Source organism: Bidens hawaiensis, unplaced genomic scaffold, assembly GCF_021521415.1.
Source record: "Bidens hawaiensis isolate Kalapana, Puna unplaced genomic scaffold, B.hawaiensis_p1.1 tig00000296_1, whole genome shotgun sequence".
In the NCBI taxonomy this organism is placed as follows: Eukaryota; Viridiplantae; Streptophyta; class Magnoliopsida; order Asterales; family Asteraceae; genus Bidens; species Bidens hawaiensis.
In genome coordinates, this window is record NW_027491024.1 from 6,083,059 (window position 1) to 6,099,015 (window position 15,957).

Sequence of the window (15,957 nt, forward strand, 5' to 3'; positions counted from 1 at the left end):
CCACCAAATCCTACCACTTGACTCCCCCTTAACGGGTACTGTACCAAATGTTGAAGCACGTGATTGCTGATCAAAACCTCCCACTTTAGGATAATCGTCGCGATCCCAGTCCTATAGCTTCTTTAACATGTCCTTTACATTGAAGCTGTAGGTGTAGCAACTCGGATTTTCAAATTAATATTTTATCATTTACTCAACCCGTTCGATGTTCAGGAAATTTTATAAATAAAATATTGTGTTTATCGAATCCTTATTATTATTATTTTATTATTATAATTATTATTTTATTATTATTATTATTATTTGTTATTATATATATAAAACAACTTTGTTATATATACAATTTTAACCCTAACCAATACTTTAAACCATTTTTTTTCCATCTTCATAGTACTGGGGCGTATTTGCAAAATCTGTATTAATAATATATTATATCCAATTACCCAATAACCCAAACCCGCGATCTGGATACAAACCCGCATACCCATGACCTGTTTTGATTGTGCCTTAATCTTCGTCTAAACTTGGAATTGATCTAGGGGAATCATTCATCATGCTATTTGTGGCCTCACCGACGCTACAACTTTAGTAATTAAGATCTTTGTGATTCTTATTGACAATATTATGCAAATCGTCCTTAACTAGTTGAGTATTATATCATAGAGATCTTTATAGTCAAATTAAACGTGTCTACACCATCATACATTCATCGTGGTCAGAAGCCCCATCAATAATTTGATTAACATTGTCTACTAGTGTCTTTCCTAGATCGCGATAGTGCCGGCCTTAGTTTGATCAATTTGACCTGCAATTAAACATAAAAATAGGTATTATGTTATACGATTATGTTCTTCATCATGTCAAGATCATTACCCCATGGTTAATCGGCCAAATGATTAACGATTTGGCCGATTGATTGTTCTAGGGTTTATGTTCAACCGGATTGCTTATCTGTCTACTTATAAATTATCATTCTTATGTTGTTACCAATTGACACCCCAGCGCAGCTCGTCTGGGTGGTGTGTGTTAAACTTTGTGACGACCATCTGCGCATGTTTGAGTCTCAGCAGCCATTTTTATCTCTATTTGTTTTGATAAATTGGTTTAACCCATTATATATTATATATTTAACCATATAAATTATATTATTAATATTACAAATACAATAAATAATTTATAATCTATTAAAACTGACATATTAACTATTCATTTTTCCGAAACCTTTGTCAAAACCATATATTTACATGTATACATATATATGTATATATATATATATATATATTGATGCATGATGCCAGTAGTTCAGTATCTTGTGTTTATTTGTGTCTGTAATCCTTTACTTTGTTTGTATTGTGTTGAACTTGTTCGTATCATGTTTCCTTTGTGTTTTAGCGAACTTGTGACTAGCGAAGTTAGGACAACTTCGCCTAGCATGTTAGGCGAAGTTGTCATGTTATTTAAACCCTAACTTCGGCTCATTTACATAAGTTTTGAACGACTAGGTTTTGGTGACTCTGTGTGTCACGTGTTTGGTATTTTGGTTATTACCTTTGCAATATAACAAGTATTCTTTATATACTCGTGTGTTAGCTTGTCTTTTACGTGTTCATCGTCTTAACACTCGTTTCATATACGTAGGGGATTCTGCACCCTCGTGTTACGAAATACTCCTTTGTAGATCCGGCTAGGAACCTACAATTAGTATCAGAGCATTTTGCTCGTGATTGTGTGGTTCGGGATTATCACACGAGTGTTAAAATTGCTCCGTTCAACTATTCACGGAACTGTGTTACGTTGAAATATCGCTTCTCTGTCAGTTTTTCTACAATACTCATCAAATACACCTTTCCATCACTCTCGAAACCTTCAAAATCAGCCGTGTCAAACCTGCAAAACATCGTTGTTCTTCTAGCGAAGTTGCCGACACCCAAACTAGGGTTTTAGCGAACATATAGGGTTTTGGCGAAGTTGATAACCAGCAAAGTTGATAACCAGTTGATAACCAGTGAAGTTGTAAACCAGCGAAGTTGTTAACCAGCGAAGTTGCAGGCAAGCAAATTTGCAGGCAGGCGAAGTTGTATTAACTTCGCTGCTGCTCACTGTTCACAGAATTTGGTTGTTGAGTTTTAAGTCTCGTCCCGTTCAAGTATGACTTCGATAAATATCACGGATTTGGTAAAGATGGAGGTTGAAGCTGGTTCAGCAACCAAAGCTCCAAAACTGCTTAAAGGTACTGATTTCGTTGCATGGAAAGATAGATTTGAACAGTATGTGAAGTATCAAGATGCAAAGATGTGGGTCTGCATTCAAGATGGGTACATTCCACCGACTACTGAGTTCGAAGGTCGAGAGCAAATTAAGAAGTACAGTAAGATGGAGGATGATAAAAAGAAAATTTATGAAGCAGAAAGTAAAGCACATGCAGCCATAAAAATGGCACTTCCTCAAGAGATTCTCCATACTTTCAAGAAGTTCAAAACTGCTTGAGAATTGTGGGAAGCACTTGAGAATCGCTATGAAGGAAATGTTGGGATTCGTACCTCTACGACAAAGCTGCTGAAAACTCAATTCTCAGTATTCAAGTATCTGAAAATGAATCACTTGATGATATCATCACACGATATTATCACCTGATGACCGAGTTGAATAACTACTCCATTGAATACAAGGAGGAGGAGATAGTGGAAAAACTTCTTGATGCTCTCCTACCGAAATGGGAGATTTATATAGTTCTGATGAGAGAAGATAAAGACTTTGAGAAATTTGACTTGGAGAAGGTGGTTAATAAGTTACGTAATTTTGAACTTAATATGGCTCGAAAGAAGACACCTACTGATTAGGTTCAGGATCCGGGAATGTATGGTGCTAAAGGCTCTCCAAACTCAAGTTCGAAAATAGAATCAACTGCCTACTACTCGGGGGGGGGGGGGGGGAGCCTAACTCCTCTCAAGATGGTCATGTGATAATTAATATGGATGGTGACGTATGTTTTGTAGCAGGTGGAAGTAGTTCCTCAAAGTCTCAATCCTCAGCTGTAAATTTCTCAGCCAGTGCTTCTAACAAGAATTACACACAGATTCCTATGAGCGTGAAATCAGCTGAACAACAATTTGCTCTATATGCTTCATTCATTTCCTCTTATGAGAACTACATCAAAGGAAAGATTGTTGACCCTGCAACTTTGGATGAGGACTATGATTAGATAGACGCTGATGACATGGAAGAAATGGATCTGCAGTGGCAAATGGCTATGATAGTGAGAAGGGTGAAGAGGTTTATGAAGAAAACAGGAAGAAAGTTTGTTGGAGAAAGACCGGGTTTTGACAAGTAAAAAGTTCGCTGCTACAATTGTCAACAAAATGGTCACTTTGCTAGGGAGTGTACAAATGAGAGAGTCGAAAGAAGTCAGAACAGGCCTACTCAACAGAATGGAAGTGGAAATGAAATCAAAGTTATGGTATCTCAGCAGAATGGTGGGTATAACTGGAATATACAAGTTGAGGAGGTGATCGAACAGGAAAATCTGGTAAATATCATAACTGGAAGATGTGACAAAGAGATGGTGGAGGATCAAGCAAATATGGCAGAAGTGAACAATCAACTCTCAGAGGTATGTTCTGAATCTCATTGTGAACAATGTGAAAAACTGTCTGACCAACTGAAAGCTTTAACTGATTAGTTTGTTGGTTTGGATATTGAATTAAAAAAATTAAAAGAAGAACATCACTATTCTAAAACAAAAGAAAATAGCCACTCGGTAAAAATAAAAGCTAGTGAGAAAGATATTAGAAGCCTTAAGGCTACCCTAGCCGAAAAGTTACAAGTCATTGATCTTAGCTATGAAGTTTTAGAAGAGAAAACCAAACTGATAGCTTAAAAGGACAAAAAGATAGCTGATTACCAGGTAAAAGTGGTGGAATTGAACAGGAAAATTGAACAGTTTAGAAATTCTTCGGTGATGCTTGACCATATCCGAAGTGTTCAACGTTCCCCAACTAACAAAGGGGGAATCGGTTACACAGAAGTTCCACCACCATACAATAATAATTATACTTATAATCCTAGTAATCAGCAATCCGTTAGTGTTGAAATTAGTCAGACAGTTCCAATCAAAGTCTCTACTAAAGATACTAAAGTTAATGAGAGTGAAGCGAGTCAGACAAGTTCTAAAGTCACAAGTTCTGTCTCGTCAAATTCGGACAAATCGTCTGAATCGGGTTAGATAAAAGAAGATGTCGTGTTACTAAATCGAGGGGAGGATTATAAGTTTGATGAAAAGAAATCTTCCCTAAATCCGTTTGTTCAACCGTATGTGAGGCAAACTGATAGTAACACAACCTCATCATCTACAACAACTTTTGAGACAAATGTTCAAAAGAACAAAAAAAATTCGAACAGAAGTTGTTTTAGATGCAACAGGATAGGACACTTTGTCAATGACTGTCCTCTGAAACAGAGAAAATCTAGAAATATGAGGCCAACTGAAACTGAGAATAAAACGAATACTAAATATGATGCTGGTAAGAATGCTAACACATCAAATTTCAATCATTGGACTAATCCAAGATTTCAAAGAAACCAGTCTCGTTTTTCCCAGAGAATCACCGAACCAACAATTATAATTCCATTAATGTTAGAAATTCATGAAGGTTTGGATGGACTCATAGCCAGTTATTTAGAAATTTTCCTTTCAGGTCATATAGAAACTCTCCTCAAAAGAGCATTGGGCAACCAAGGTACTGGATGCCGGATAACAGGCCAAGACCAGAAGGTCTTGGGTCCCCATATTTTAATCTATTTCTATAATTGTGAAGGAACAGTCGAGCAGGGCTGTAAACAATATGTGGGTTGTTGACAGTGGCTGTTCCCGGCACATGACTGGTAACAAGAAATTGTTACGTGATTGGAAGACTGTTCAAGGAGGAAGGGTTAGTTTTGCAGGAGAAAGTGGAGGAAGAATTACTGGTATTGGTACTGTGACAAATGGGAGAATAAAGTTGGAAAAAGTTAATTTTGTGGAGGAGTTAAAGCACAACCTTTTGAGTGTCTCTCAGATCTGTGATAAAGAATAACCGACTCTGACTATGGAGGATGCAATCAGAATAGGAAATCGACAACCGGTGGATGTCAATTTCTCGGAGGAAGATTGGTGCCGTGGCAGTGCAAGAAGCAAACCTCTATAGCCGTATCCACCTGCGAAGCAAAATACATGGCAGCATCTAACTGCTGCTCCCAGGTTTTATGGATACAACAAAAAATGCGCGATTATGGTCTGAATTTCACTCAAACTCCTATTTGCATTGATAACACTGCTGGAATCTCAGTAACTAACAATCCTGTTAAACATAGTAAAACTAAACCCACTGACATTCGCCATCATTTCATACGGGATTGTGCTAAGAAGAAATTAATTATGCTTGAAAAGGTTGATTCACTGGATAATTTTGCCGATCTATTTACAAAAGCGTTTGACCGATCCCGTTTTCAAAACCTTGTTGAGCTTAATGGGATGATCAATCCCGAGTAACCTTGTTTTCCTTTTTCTTTTAAAAAAACAAAAACAAAACAAAATAAGAAAAAACATCACTATCGCTTAAAATTATGTCTGTTGCTCAAGTTTGAAGGACATATTCCATGAATATGTTTGGTCCTTACATCTACGTGTAGACTATAGGGATAGCCATTAGCCAGATAACTGACAGCGGCCGGGGCGATTTATGATGGGTTTTTATTCTTTCGCTTAAAATTAGTCGTTCATACTTAGTCAGAGGGACACATATTCGTATGTGGTCAGTCCGGCTGATCCACTCGATCTTCAGGATAGCCGTTTACCTAAAGACTTTGACTTGATCGGGGCGTCTGAATTTAATTTTTTTTAGGGAAATGATATAACTTTTCAGTCTATAACTTCGCAAGAAGTTTCAATATTGGTGTTAAAATGAAAATTGATCCAACCTTGGAAAGTGATAGATAAACTGATTTTGTGTGCTTAACCGGTGAAGTAATTAGGCCTAAAAGACTCTAGAACATTCATTTTATGTTATGCTAGCTTTCTATGGTGCGTAAAAGTAGAAGTGATACAAACTAAATCTTCTCGATTTACTGTGGAGAGTCATCTTGAGCTGTGCATGTCTCCACATACATCTCTCCGAATGATAGGCAGAAAAGTGATTACCCATTCATACACGAGCCCGTGAGTGTTCTGATTCCCGCGAAGAGAGTGTTATGTTTCTGCAGTGATCCAGATTCGGGACTTGCAGTTGTATTATTGTAAAAAAAAATAAAAAATAAAAAAAATTTCATTATTGTTCTCAAGCCTTATTAAGATTATATGTTTAAAAATATCAAGAAAGAAGCAAGAAAGCATATTTCAAAGTATAAGAAAGTTCAGGAAGACGAATCGGAAAGTCGACATGTGATTATTGATTGATCAGACACTACGGGTCGAAGTCAACTCTGGGTGACCTGGGGAAAGCCAAATACGCCTTGAGAATAGATAGGAGGCATCACAATCTCTCATGTGATGCCCATATAAATTTTAAGCTTAATTGAACCTAATCCGTATCACAAAAGTAATGAAAACCATACTAAGTTTTATACCTGCCTACAACCTGTTTCTCTATGTCATAATACCGCTGAACATGGATTTGTGTGACAGCCTCTTAATTAGTATGATTCCTGTTCGGATCTTTTGTAAAAGCATGCTGGCTGGTCCATCGGTGGGCCCGTCGATTGCTTCTATGGCAGATTCAGAAGAAACTCTATCCGATTCTTCCACCGATGATGCGGTGGAAGCACACCGTGTTCTGGTTGCACAAGAGAGAATTCATGGAAAATGAAAGAAGGACTCTGATGATAGTGAGTCAGATTATGAGGATGAGCTGTATCGTGTTGCTCGTAGATCAAAGAGGGCCAGGGCTGGAGAAAGTTCAAGTGTTGTTCATTTTACTCCACCATCATTATCGGGTATGTCTATGTTACCTGCTTCTTCGGCAGTTCCATTACAAGTAACCTCGAGTGTACCTTTGGTGACCGTATCGTCATCATTTGGTATTCCTCCAACTACATTCCAGTTTTCAGCACCGGAGATTGTTTCTTTACCACCTCCTACCCTTACACCATCTGAGGTGGTTGCTAGATTTGTTGAGTCCACGCTGGTAGCGACTGCTGGGTTACATGTCTCTATACCACCAACGGTTACAATTCAGCCTACATCTGACATTCCAGCAAGTTGGGAATCCCACCGCCTTATGCTCAAGATATATCTCATATGCGGGTCAACTTTGATGCTACCCTGTCTGACTCTGAGCGGATTGCGGCTCTTGAACGGGTTGTTGCTGAACAGTCACGGATTAATCTCATTCAGACACAAGCTATTCAGCGGCTTGTGGCTGAGAATTAGATTCAATCATCACTTCTCATTGAACACGGTAAACTATTTGATGCTCTTGAATAGTTCTTAGCATCTCAGGGGGAGACGAGTTGCAAGGGTGATGAGCTGAGGATAAAGAAGAGACAAGACAAAGACGATGATCCCAATTCATCAAAATATGTAGGTGGTGAGTTGCCAAGAACTGAACAAAATCTTGGGACTTCCATATCTCAGGGGGGAGTCTACTGGTCCATCAGGCAGTACAGGTGGTGAGACTGTGGTGGTTGTAGACGAGGAGGATGTGTTGGGTAATGATGAAGATGAGTTAGTTGATGATGTGTTGACGGCTAGTGAGATTGAAAAAATTGGGGAACAGATAGAAATTGAAAGTGAGTTAGAGTAAGGAGAGATAGTTGATGATGATGTTGAGCATGATATTCCAAGTGCTGATGAAGTGAAGTTGGGTAAAGTTGATAATGTGACTGGAGATTCTGAGTGGGAGGAGCAGCCAAGATGGAAAGAAGGTTGTGCTCAATGGTTCTTCAAGATAAAGAAGCCTGTGGTACCGACAATGTTCAAGAAAAGTTACAATATCAAGGGCTATGCCGAATCAAAGAAAGGTATTATCTACTGGTTGTATGATGAACAGCTGAAATTGTTTGTGATAAAGTGATATGATGGGGTTTAGTATTTTAAGAAGGCAATGAGATCGCCAACACCTTGCCTGAGTGCGAGGTAAAAGATCTGGCTCGCTTGAGATTGATAAACCGAAGTGATGATAATTTTGCAAGGTGGGTAGGGAAGATTGTGTGGAAGGAAAGTATTAAAGAGAAAAAGTTTGAGTTGTTGAAGCCTCAGAAAGGAAAGTTGGTTGAAGATAAGGAACGGGGTATGCGGGCTGATGGTAAGCCCTGGATGGTGATGAAATATAAGCCAATTCGATGTTTGAAAGAGGTTCCGATGAAGCTAATGCCCAAGGATGTTTTGAAGGATCTCAAGTGGTGGTTTGTCGACTGCCAGACTGCTGAAGCCGTGATGGAAGATGAAGATGAACAGGAGATCCCAAGAGTGTATGATCCAATGCACTTGGTTAACTTGTCTCAAGCTGATTTGCAGGTACTTAATGATAAGAAGATTTTCTATATTCCTGCGTGGAAAGAAGAAGCTAAGAAGTACCAGAGGGTGATCTCTGTCTGTGTGAGACAGGGCGTTCATGCTTGAAGACGGAGGGTACGTGATTTTTGGATTACAAGACATGAGAAAGTTTAGAGATATGAAGCTACTGCCAATGGGGAGTTTGTTGGTGCATGATGCCAGTAGTTCAGTATCTTGTGTTTATTTGTGTCTGTAATCGTTTACTTTGTTCGTATTGTGCTGAAATTGTTCGTATCATGTTTCCTTTGTGTTTTAGCGAACTTGTGACTAGCGAAGTTAGGACAACTTCTGTAACGATTCCGGCAAATTCAGGTATACCCTAGCCGGAATATACTATTTACGTGTTATTTAATACCGAATATATGAATTATAATGTGTTTATATGAGTATATAAGATTCACAGTACGAATTATACTCGAATGTACAGCTAGTCATATTGAAATTACGATTAATCTATGAACGGTTATTGAAACCCGAACGAATCGGGGAATTACGTTATAGACGAAATATATAATGTTTAGTGATGTGTACGAAGTATTAAGGCTTCGGGATAAGTGAATTATAGCACAGAAAAAGGATTTCGATTTATTAGTACGTCGGTACGTTAAACGAAACCTTTAACATCAAACCAAGCAAGAGACGATCGATCAAGCCGAAAAAGATGCACAATGACCGACAATATGATGTGTTGAGTCAATAAATGTCACGGTTTAAGTTTTTAAAGATTTTAAATCGGTTTTATATAAATTTTATTTTTAAGCCGAAAAACGACCGTTTTAGCCTCGTTTTAAGCCGAATTAAGTGTTTAACCGAAAAACGAACTGAACCAGATTATCCACAACATTATCCGGATTACACAATCCAAATGTGTGGCCATGGTTTGAGATGTGGGCCCCCCCCCACACATACATGGACCGATCGGTCCATGGATCACACACTCACATTTCATTTTTCTTTTTTCTAAGCTCCCAACTCCACAATCCTCTCAACACACTTCAACATTCATCCAAATCCTTGCTTTTTAACAAGAATCATAAGGTAAAAACATGGTTTTAATGGTTGATTCATAGTTTTGATTCCATGATCTTAAGTTGTTTGCAAGAGAATGAAGTTTCAAGTGAAAAATGGGTGAAAACCCGAGATGAAACCGATTCTTGCGTGATCAAGTGATGTATACAAGTTATACAAGGGATCTTGGTCCAAGAAAGGATTTAAAAGAGTCAAAAACGAATTTTTACGGTTAAAATCTTTGTTTTGATGTCTTAACCGAAACTATGAAAGAAATGGCTTGATTGTGGGTATAACTTGCTTGATGTGGTGTTGTTGTGCTTGTAGGTGTTGTATCTAGTTGCTAGCAAAGGCTAGAAAACAAGATCTTTGCGATCTAAAGCTAGAAACACAAGGTAGTTCGGTTTTTCGTATGATTTGTAAGATTTGGACAGATTTTGGTAGACTTAGAGTTGAGTCATGAAATTTCACAGAGATGATCTACACATGAAAATATGAGATCTGTGAAATTTTGGTAATTTTTGGATAAAGGATGAATATTTGGTGAATTTAATGCTCGGTTTTGGCTAAAAATGGTGAAAAATAGCTAAACATCATGAAAAATTCTGGAAACATTTAGATAAGCTTTTTATAACATATAAAAGTCACACACAAAATTTCAGGTCCATTGGAGAAGTCTAAGTAGGCTTTTCGGTAAAACGAGTTCTAGGGTTTTCTAGCTCGGTTTTGGTGCAAATGGCATGAAAAATGAGTTTTTGGTTCTGTAAAAATTACTGGGAACTATATGGATGGCAGGAGTCATCTCAGAAAAATTTGGGATTTTTCTAAAGTCATTTGGTATTTTCGGCATATTTGGTGTTTAAATGACGTTTAAAAATAGATAAATAAATATTAAATATAAAAATTAATTCTGGAAATATTTTTATAAAATTCCTTACTGTCAAAAACTGATTTGTGCAAAATTTCAAGATCCGAGACTAAACGGATATTTATTTGTGCTAAATGGAACTTAAAAACAAACTTTTAAAGCTTAAAACGTGTAAACCGGCAAAGTTCGCCTAAGCGAGCTGACTGGTGTGTAAAAACCTTAAAAATGGACTATTTTCATGAAACTAAGTTAGTTAAGTAAAAATAAATCATCCGAAAATAATTCGGATGATTTGGGTAATTTTACCCGATTTAGTCGTTTCCGGTATATTAAAGACGGAAACGGGCCCCGCGGCCAAACGGGGTGTCTAAACCGAGCTCTAATTTCACCACTTTAATTAAAATATCAATAACAACTATTTTCGGGTCGTATGTGGCCGAACTCATTTTTGAAAACATAAAGACGAATAACCGTGCTAGGCACGCAAAACGAGAAAACAAACTAATGGTAGTTTTGACTAAAGAACTCTAAGTGATATCACAATCTAAGTCCTGAGAAGTGTATCGGGGATTAACATTGTCCCCGGATCGTGTACGGTACAGGGTTAACAGTGTCCCCGGACGTACCGGTTAACACGAATTTAAGTTATATTAATAGAGATTGTGTAGTAACGACTTAGGGATCGTATTACAGATCCGGACAAGTAGCCGTGCCAGTATTACACCTCTGCTCACCAAAAAGGTGAGTTTCACGAGCCCCTTTTTATTGAACTGTTTTAAATATTTTCCCGGGGCGGAAAGCATGTTTTTATCAAAGTGTTTAAGTACATGCCGATCGCATGGAAATGAATGTATTTATATAATGTTTATTGTACGGGAATCGTACGGTAATGTATTTAAATGGTAATTGTCTGAGTTGCTAATATTGTAAGGCCCGAAACAGTGATCTGGGTTAACAGTGTCCCCAGAGGTTATTAAATGTATTTCTGGGTTAACAGTGTCCCCAGAGGCTATTAAATGTATTTCTGGGTTAACAGTGTCCCCAGAGGTTATTAAATGTATTTCTGGGTTAACAGTGTCCCCAGAGGTTATTAAATGTGTTTCTGGGTTAACAGTGTCCCTAGAGGGTATTAAATGTGTTTCTGGGTTAACAGAGTTTTCACTTATAGGCTCAGCATAATTACATCATTAATTTATGATTATTAAAATGATTTGTCATGGTTTACTTAAATTAGTGAAACTCACCAACTATTCGTAGTTGACCCGTTTTCTTTACTTTCTTTCTAGGTACACCCAAATTGGAATGAATGATACGTGCTTGATGATGTGTGCTATTTTGTGGAAGATTAAGGATCTATATTTTGCATTATATATGTTAATGTACTATCGGTAAAACTTATGTGATAACACCTAGATGGTAACGAAACTCGGAACAATGTAATTCGTTTAAATTAATGTAGTGGTGTTTTCTTTATAAGCAATGCTGTTGATATCAGATGTGTCTGTTGCATCCCGTGTACGTTTCCGCTGCGGTTACGGGGTGTTACAGAACTTGGTATCAGAGCCATTGGTTATAAAGAATTAGGATGTCTTTAAAAGATACCTAAAATATAACCAGTAGCTCAAGTATTATAGGATCTGAATATCAACTAATAATTTATTGTGACGAGGTCTGGATGAACTTGGATGGACAATTGAGTTATTATGGTCCGGAACATAATAACAGACTTGTCCGCATGAGGGAATTCAGGGGAAGTCACGGGGGACTTTAATAGGTAAAATTGGCAACATATGTGCAAATATATGATAATATTGTGTGTGGTCAAGTTGTATAAGTAAGTGTATATTAATTTGATTTTGATTTACACTATGGAAGGAACTATATGTTTGTTAAATTGTGTGCAGGTTAGAATGTCAAGAACACCTAGTGTATCGATGGAGGAGGACCCGGAGGAAGTCACCTCCGGGAACTCTGGGAGCCTCCCCGTATCATCCAGCTCTGAGCCTAGCGAGGCTAGTGTTAGGAGCTCTAGCCAGTCCTCTCCTGCCAGGATTGCTAGATCTCCTACCCCACCCGCACCACAGGCCGTCCCTATCCCTCCCGGATTCGGACCCCGCCTCACGGAGCGGATCAGTGTTCCGCGGGTCCCACCTACCTCGCCCCCACCCAGACCTGCTACCCGCAGGGGCGAGTCCTCCCGCTCCCAGCCCGAGCCTGTGGCTCCACCTGTGTGGGGTCTCCCCAGGCAGAAGAGGGACGCGGCGGCGTGGCTACGAGTGCTCACCGAACAGGTGAATGAGCACTCCGCCGCCTTGACGGTGGGGGTACAGAGGCGGATGTACCTAGGGGATTGCATACTGGATCACCAGTATGCGATTTCGCAGCTGAAGAAGGAGTGCTCATACTCCCAGTGGATGATCGGCCGGATGGAGATGCGGATCCGGGTTATGCTGGCTGTGATGGTGGTGTTGGTGGCGGTGTTGGTGGGTTTGGTATACCACCGTGTTTAGTTGCGTTAGGATGGGAGTAGACAGGGACCGCTTTTTGATACTCTGTGTAAGCAGTTAGTGGTGATGCTAACATAGAGTGAATCTTGGGTAGTTATAATACAACCACTGGCCCTTAGGGGGTCTCTTTTGGGGTATATCGTTATAGATACTTTTGGGTATCATTCAAGCACTGACCCATTGTGGGTTATGTCGAGATGATGCCGACATAGGCCCTATGTAGGAAAACTTAACTTATGTAATGATGACAGGAAAAGTATGTGAACTGACAGGGATGTAATATGTACTAATGTTTGTTAATGAATGGAATGTTTGTTGTGTTTTATGATTGGAACTTGTATTAATTATATATATTTTCTTGATGTTGTGTAGAATGGCACCAAAACGTTCAGCCCAATTGTCGGAAGTGGACGTGAGCCGTTTGATTGCTCAACAGTTAGAGGCGGCGATACCGGATATAGTATCGCGCATCGCCGCCAGTATTAACAATTCGACCAATCCAGCCCCTCCGAGCAATCAAACGACCACCAATAATGACGGGGAACAAAATGTTAATCCTCCACAGAATGATAACACGATTCCGAGTAATGACGCACCGCCTAGGGTGGTCGTTACAGACAGTAATGGCCCTATACCTACGGTAGAGACGAACCGTACTGAACCGATTCGTGCATCCAGGGGATGTTCGATCAAAGACTTTATGTTGTGCAAACCTCTAGAGTTTAGCGGGTCTGAAGGACCAAATGGGTTGGTTAAGTGGATGGAGAAAATAGAATCCGTTGTGAATATCAGCAACTGCCCCGAGGATTGTGTTGTTAAGTATGCTACCTGCACATTCACGGACCATGCCTTGACATGGTGGAACACGATAGTGCAGACCCGGGGTCAAGCGGCCACAAACTGCATGACCTGGACAGAGCTCAAGGCTCTTGTACTGGAACATTTCTGCCCGAAAAACGAATTGCAAAAATTAGAAAATGAATTGTGGAACCTGGAGATGCAGGGGGCAGACCATGTGGGTTATACGAACCGGTTTAATGAGTTGTCACGATTGGTACCATGGTTGGTCACCCCAGAGTCGAAGAGGGTTGAGCGTTATATTTGGGGACTAACTCCAGTTGTAAGGAGTATAGTCAATTCTGGGGGACACCAGACGTATGAGGGTGCGGTGACGCAAGCTGGTATCGTCACGTATGATTTCGTAAGAAGCGGGTCACTGAAGGTGGCGGGAGAGTCCGCTGGGGGAAAGCGGGGTACACATGATCATAGGATCCAGGAAAAGCAGCAAGGTAAATGTGCTAGGCCCACTGCCCAGAACTACGCCATGACTAGTTCAGGCGGAAGGCAAGAACCGCAGAAGGGAACGTTTCCTAAGTGTGGGAAATGCGGTTACCACTGTTGGTGCATAGATGTCAGTAGTTCATATGTATAAAGTCTGTAATCGAGTCTGTAATATTGTTTATGTAATTGTTTGTATAGAAGCGAAGTTGTTGACAAGTTCGCTTAGGCGAACTTGTTAACCAAGCGAAGTTGTTGACAAGTTCGCCTAGGCGAACTTGTTCAACGAGCGAAGTTATTGACAACTTCGCCTGAGGCGAAGTTGTCGTGTATTTAAGTAGTTTAACTGTTTACGGTTTTAATGTTAATCGGTTGGTCAGTTAGCGTTTTGGTTGATCGAGTTCAGTTTACGTGAGTCTATTGACGTGAGTCTGTAAGCATCTCGGTTTGAGTTATCAATATAACGTGAGTTTTGTTCGTATCGTCTGTACGTGTGTTTGTGTGATTATATTCTACGTCCGTAACGATCTACACAGGGATTCCGCACCTGTGTATATCGGGATATCTCGTGTGATCCGTCCAGGGAACCTACAATTGGTATCAGAGCCTTTGCTCGATTGTGTGGTTCGGGATATTCACGCGGGTGTAGAATTCGTTTCATTTCGGGTATTACCGGGACGAGTTTGTGGTGTTTTTGCTCATTCTAGCTTCCTATCAGTGTGTTTAAGCCTTCAAATCGTCAAAATCGTCGTTAAAATCCGTTTTTCAGATCTGCAGAAAGTTCAAGTTCGTCAGGCGAAGTTGCTGTTCATCAGGCGAAGTTGCCGTCAGGATTCGTTGGGTTTCAGCGAAGATATAAGGAGAAGCGAAGTTATTCACAACTTCGCCTACCTCCTCAACTTCGCCTAACTCAGCGAAGTTCTTCTCAAGTTCGCCTAGTTCAGCGAAGTTCTCTTCAAGTTCGCTTACTTTCTAAGTTCGCTTATCCTAAGCGAAGTTATTCTCAACTTCGCCCATTTACGCGAATTTACGAAGGATCCAGCGAAGTTATTACTTAAGCGAAGTTATCCTTAACTTCGCCTACAGTACTGTTTCGAAGAAATTTTTCTAACTTCGCCCATTTCAGAATTTTTCGGGTTTCTTAGTCTTCAAGAAGGATGTCGTCAATCAATATTTCAGAGCTTGTCAAGATGGAAGTTGAAGCGGGGTCAGCCACAAAGGCCCCACGATTGCTAAAAGGAACCGACTTTGTTGCGTGGAAGGATCGGTTCATACAGTATGTTAAGTACCAGGATGCAAAAATGTGGGTATGCATCCAAGATGGATATATTCCACCAATCATGGAGTATGAGGGTCGAGACCAAATAAAGAAATACAGTAAAATGGAAGAGGAGGAGAAGAAGATGTATGAAGCCGAAAGCAAGGCTCATGCTGCAATCACAATGGCTCTTCCACAGGAGATCCTCCATACTTTCAGAAAGTATACATCAGCTAGAGAGCTTTGGGAAGCTCTTGAGAGCAGATTCGAAGGAAATGTAGGCATTCGGGCCTCAAAGATAAAGTTACTCAAGACTCAATTTTCAGTCTTTAAGTACTTAAAGAACGAATCTCTTGATGATATTATCACTCGATATTATCATCTAATGACTGAACTGAGTAACTACTCCATTTCCTACAGAGAAGAAGAGATTGTAGAAAAACTTCTCGATGCTCTCCCACCAAAATGGGAGATGTATACTGTACTGATGAGAGAAGACAAGGACTTCTCT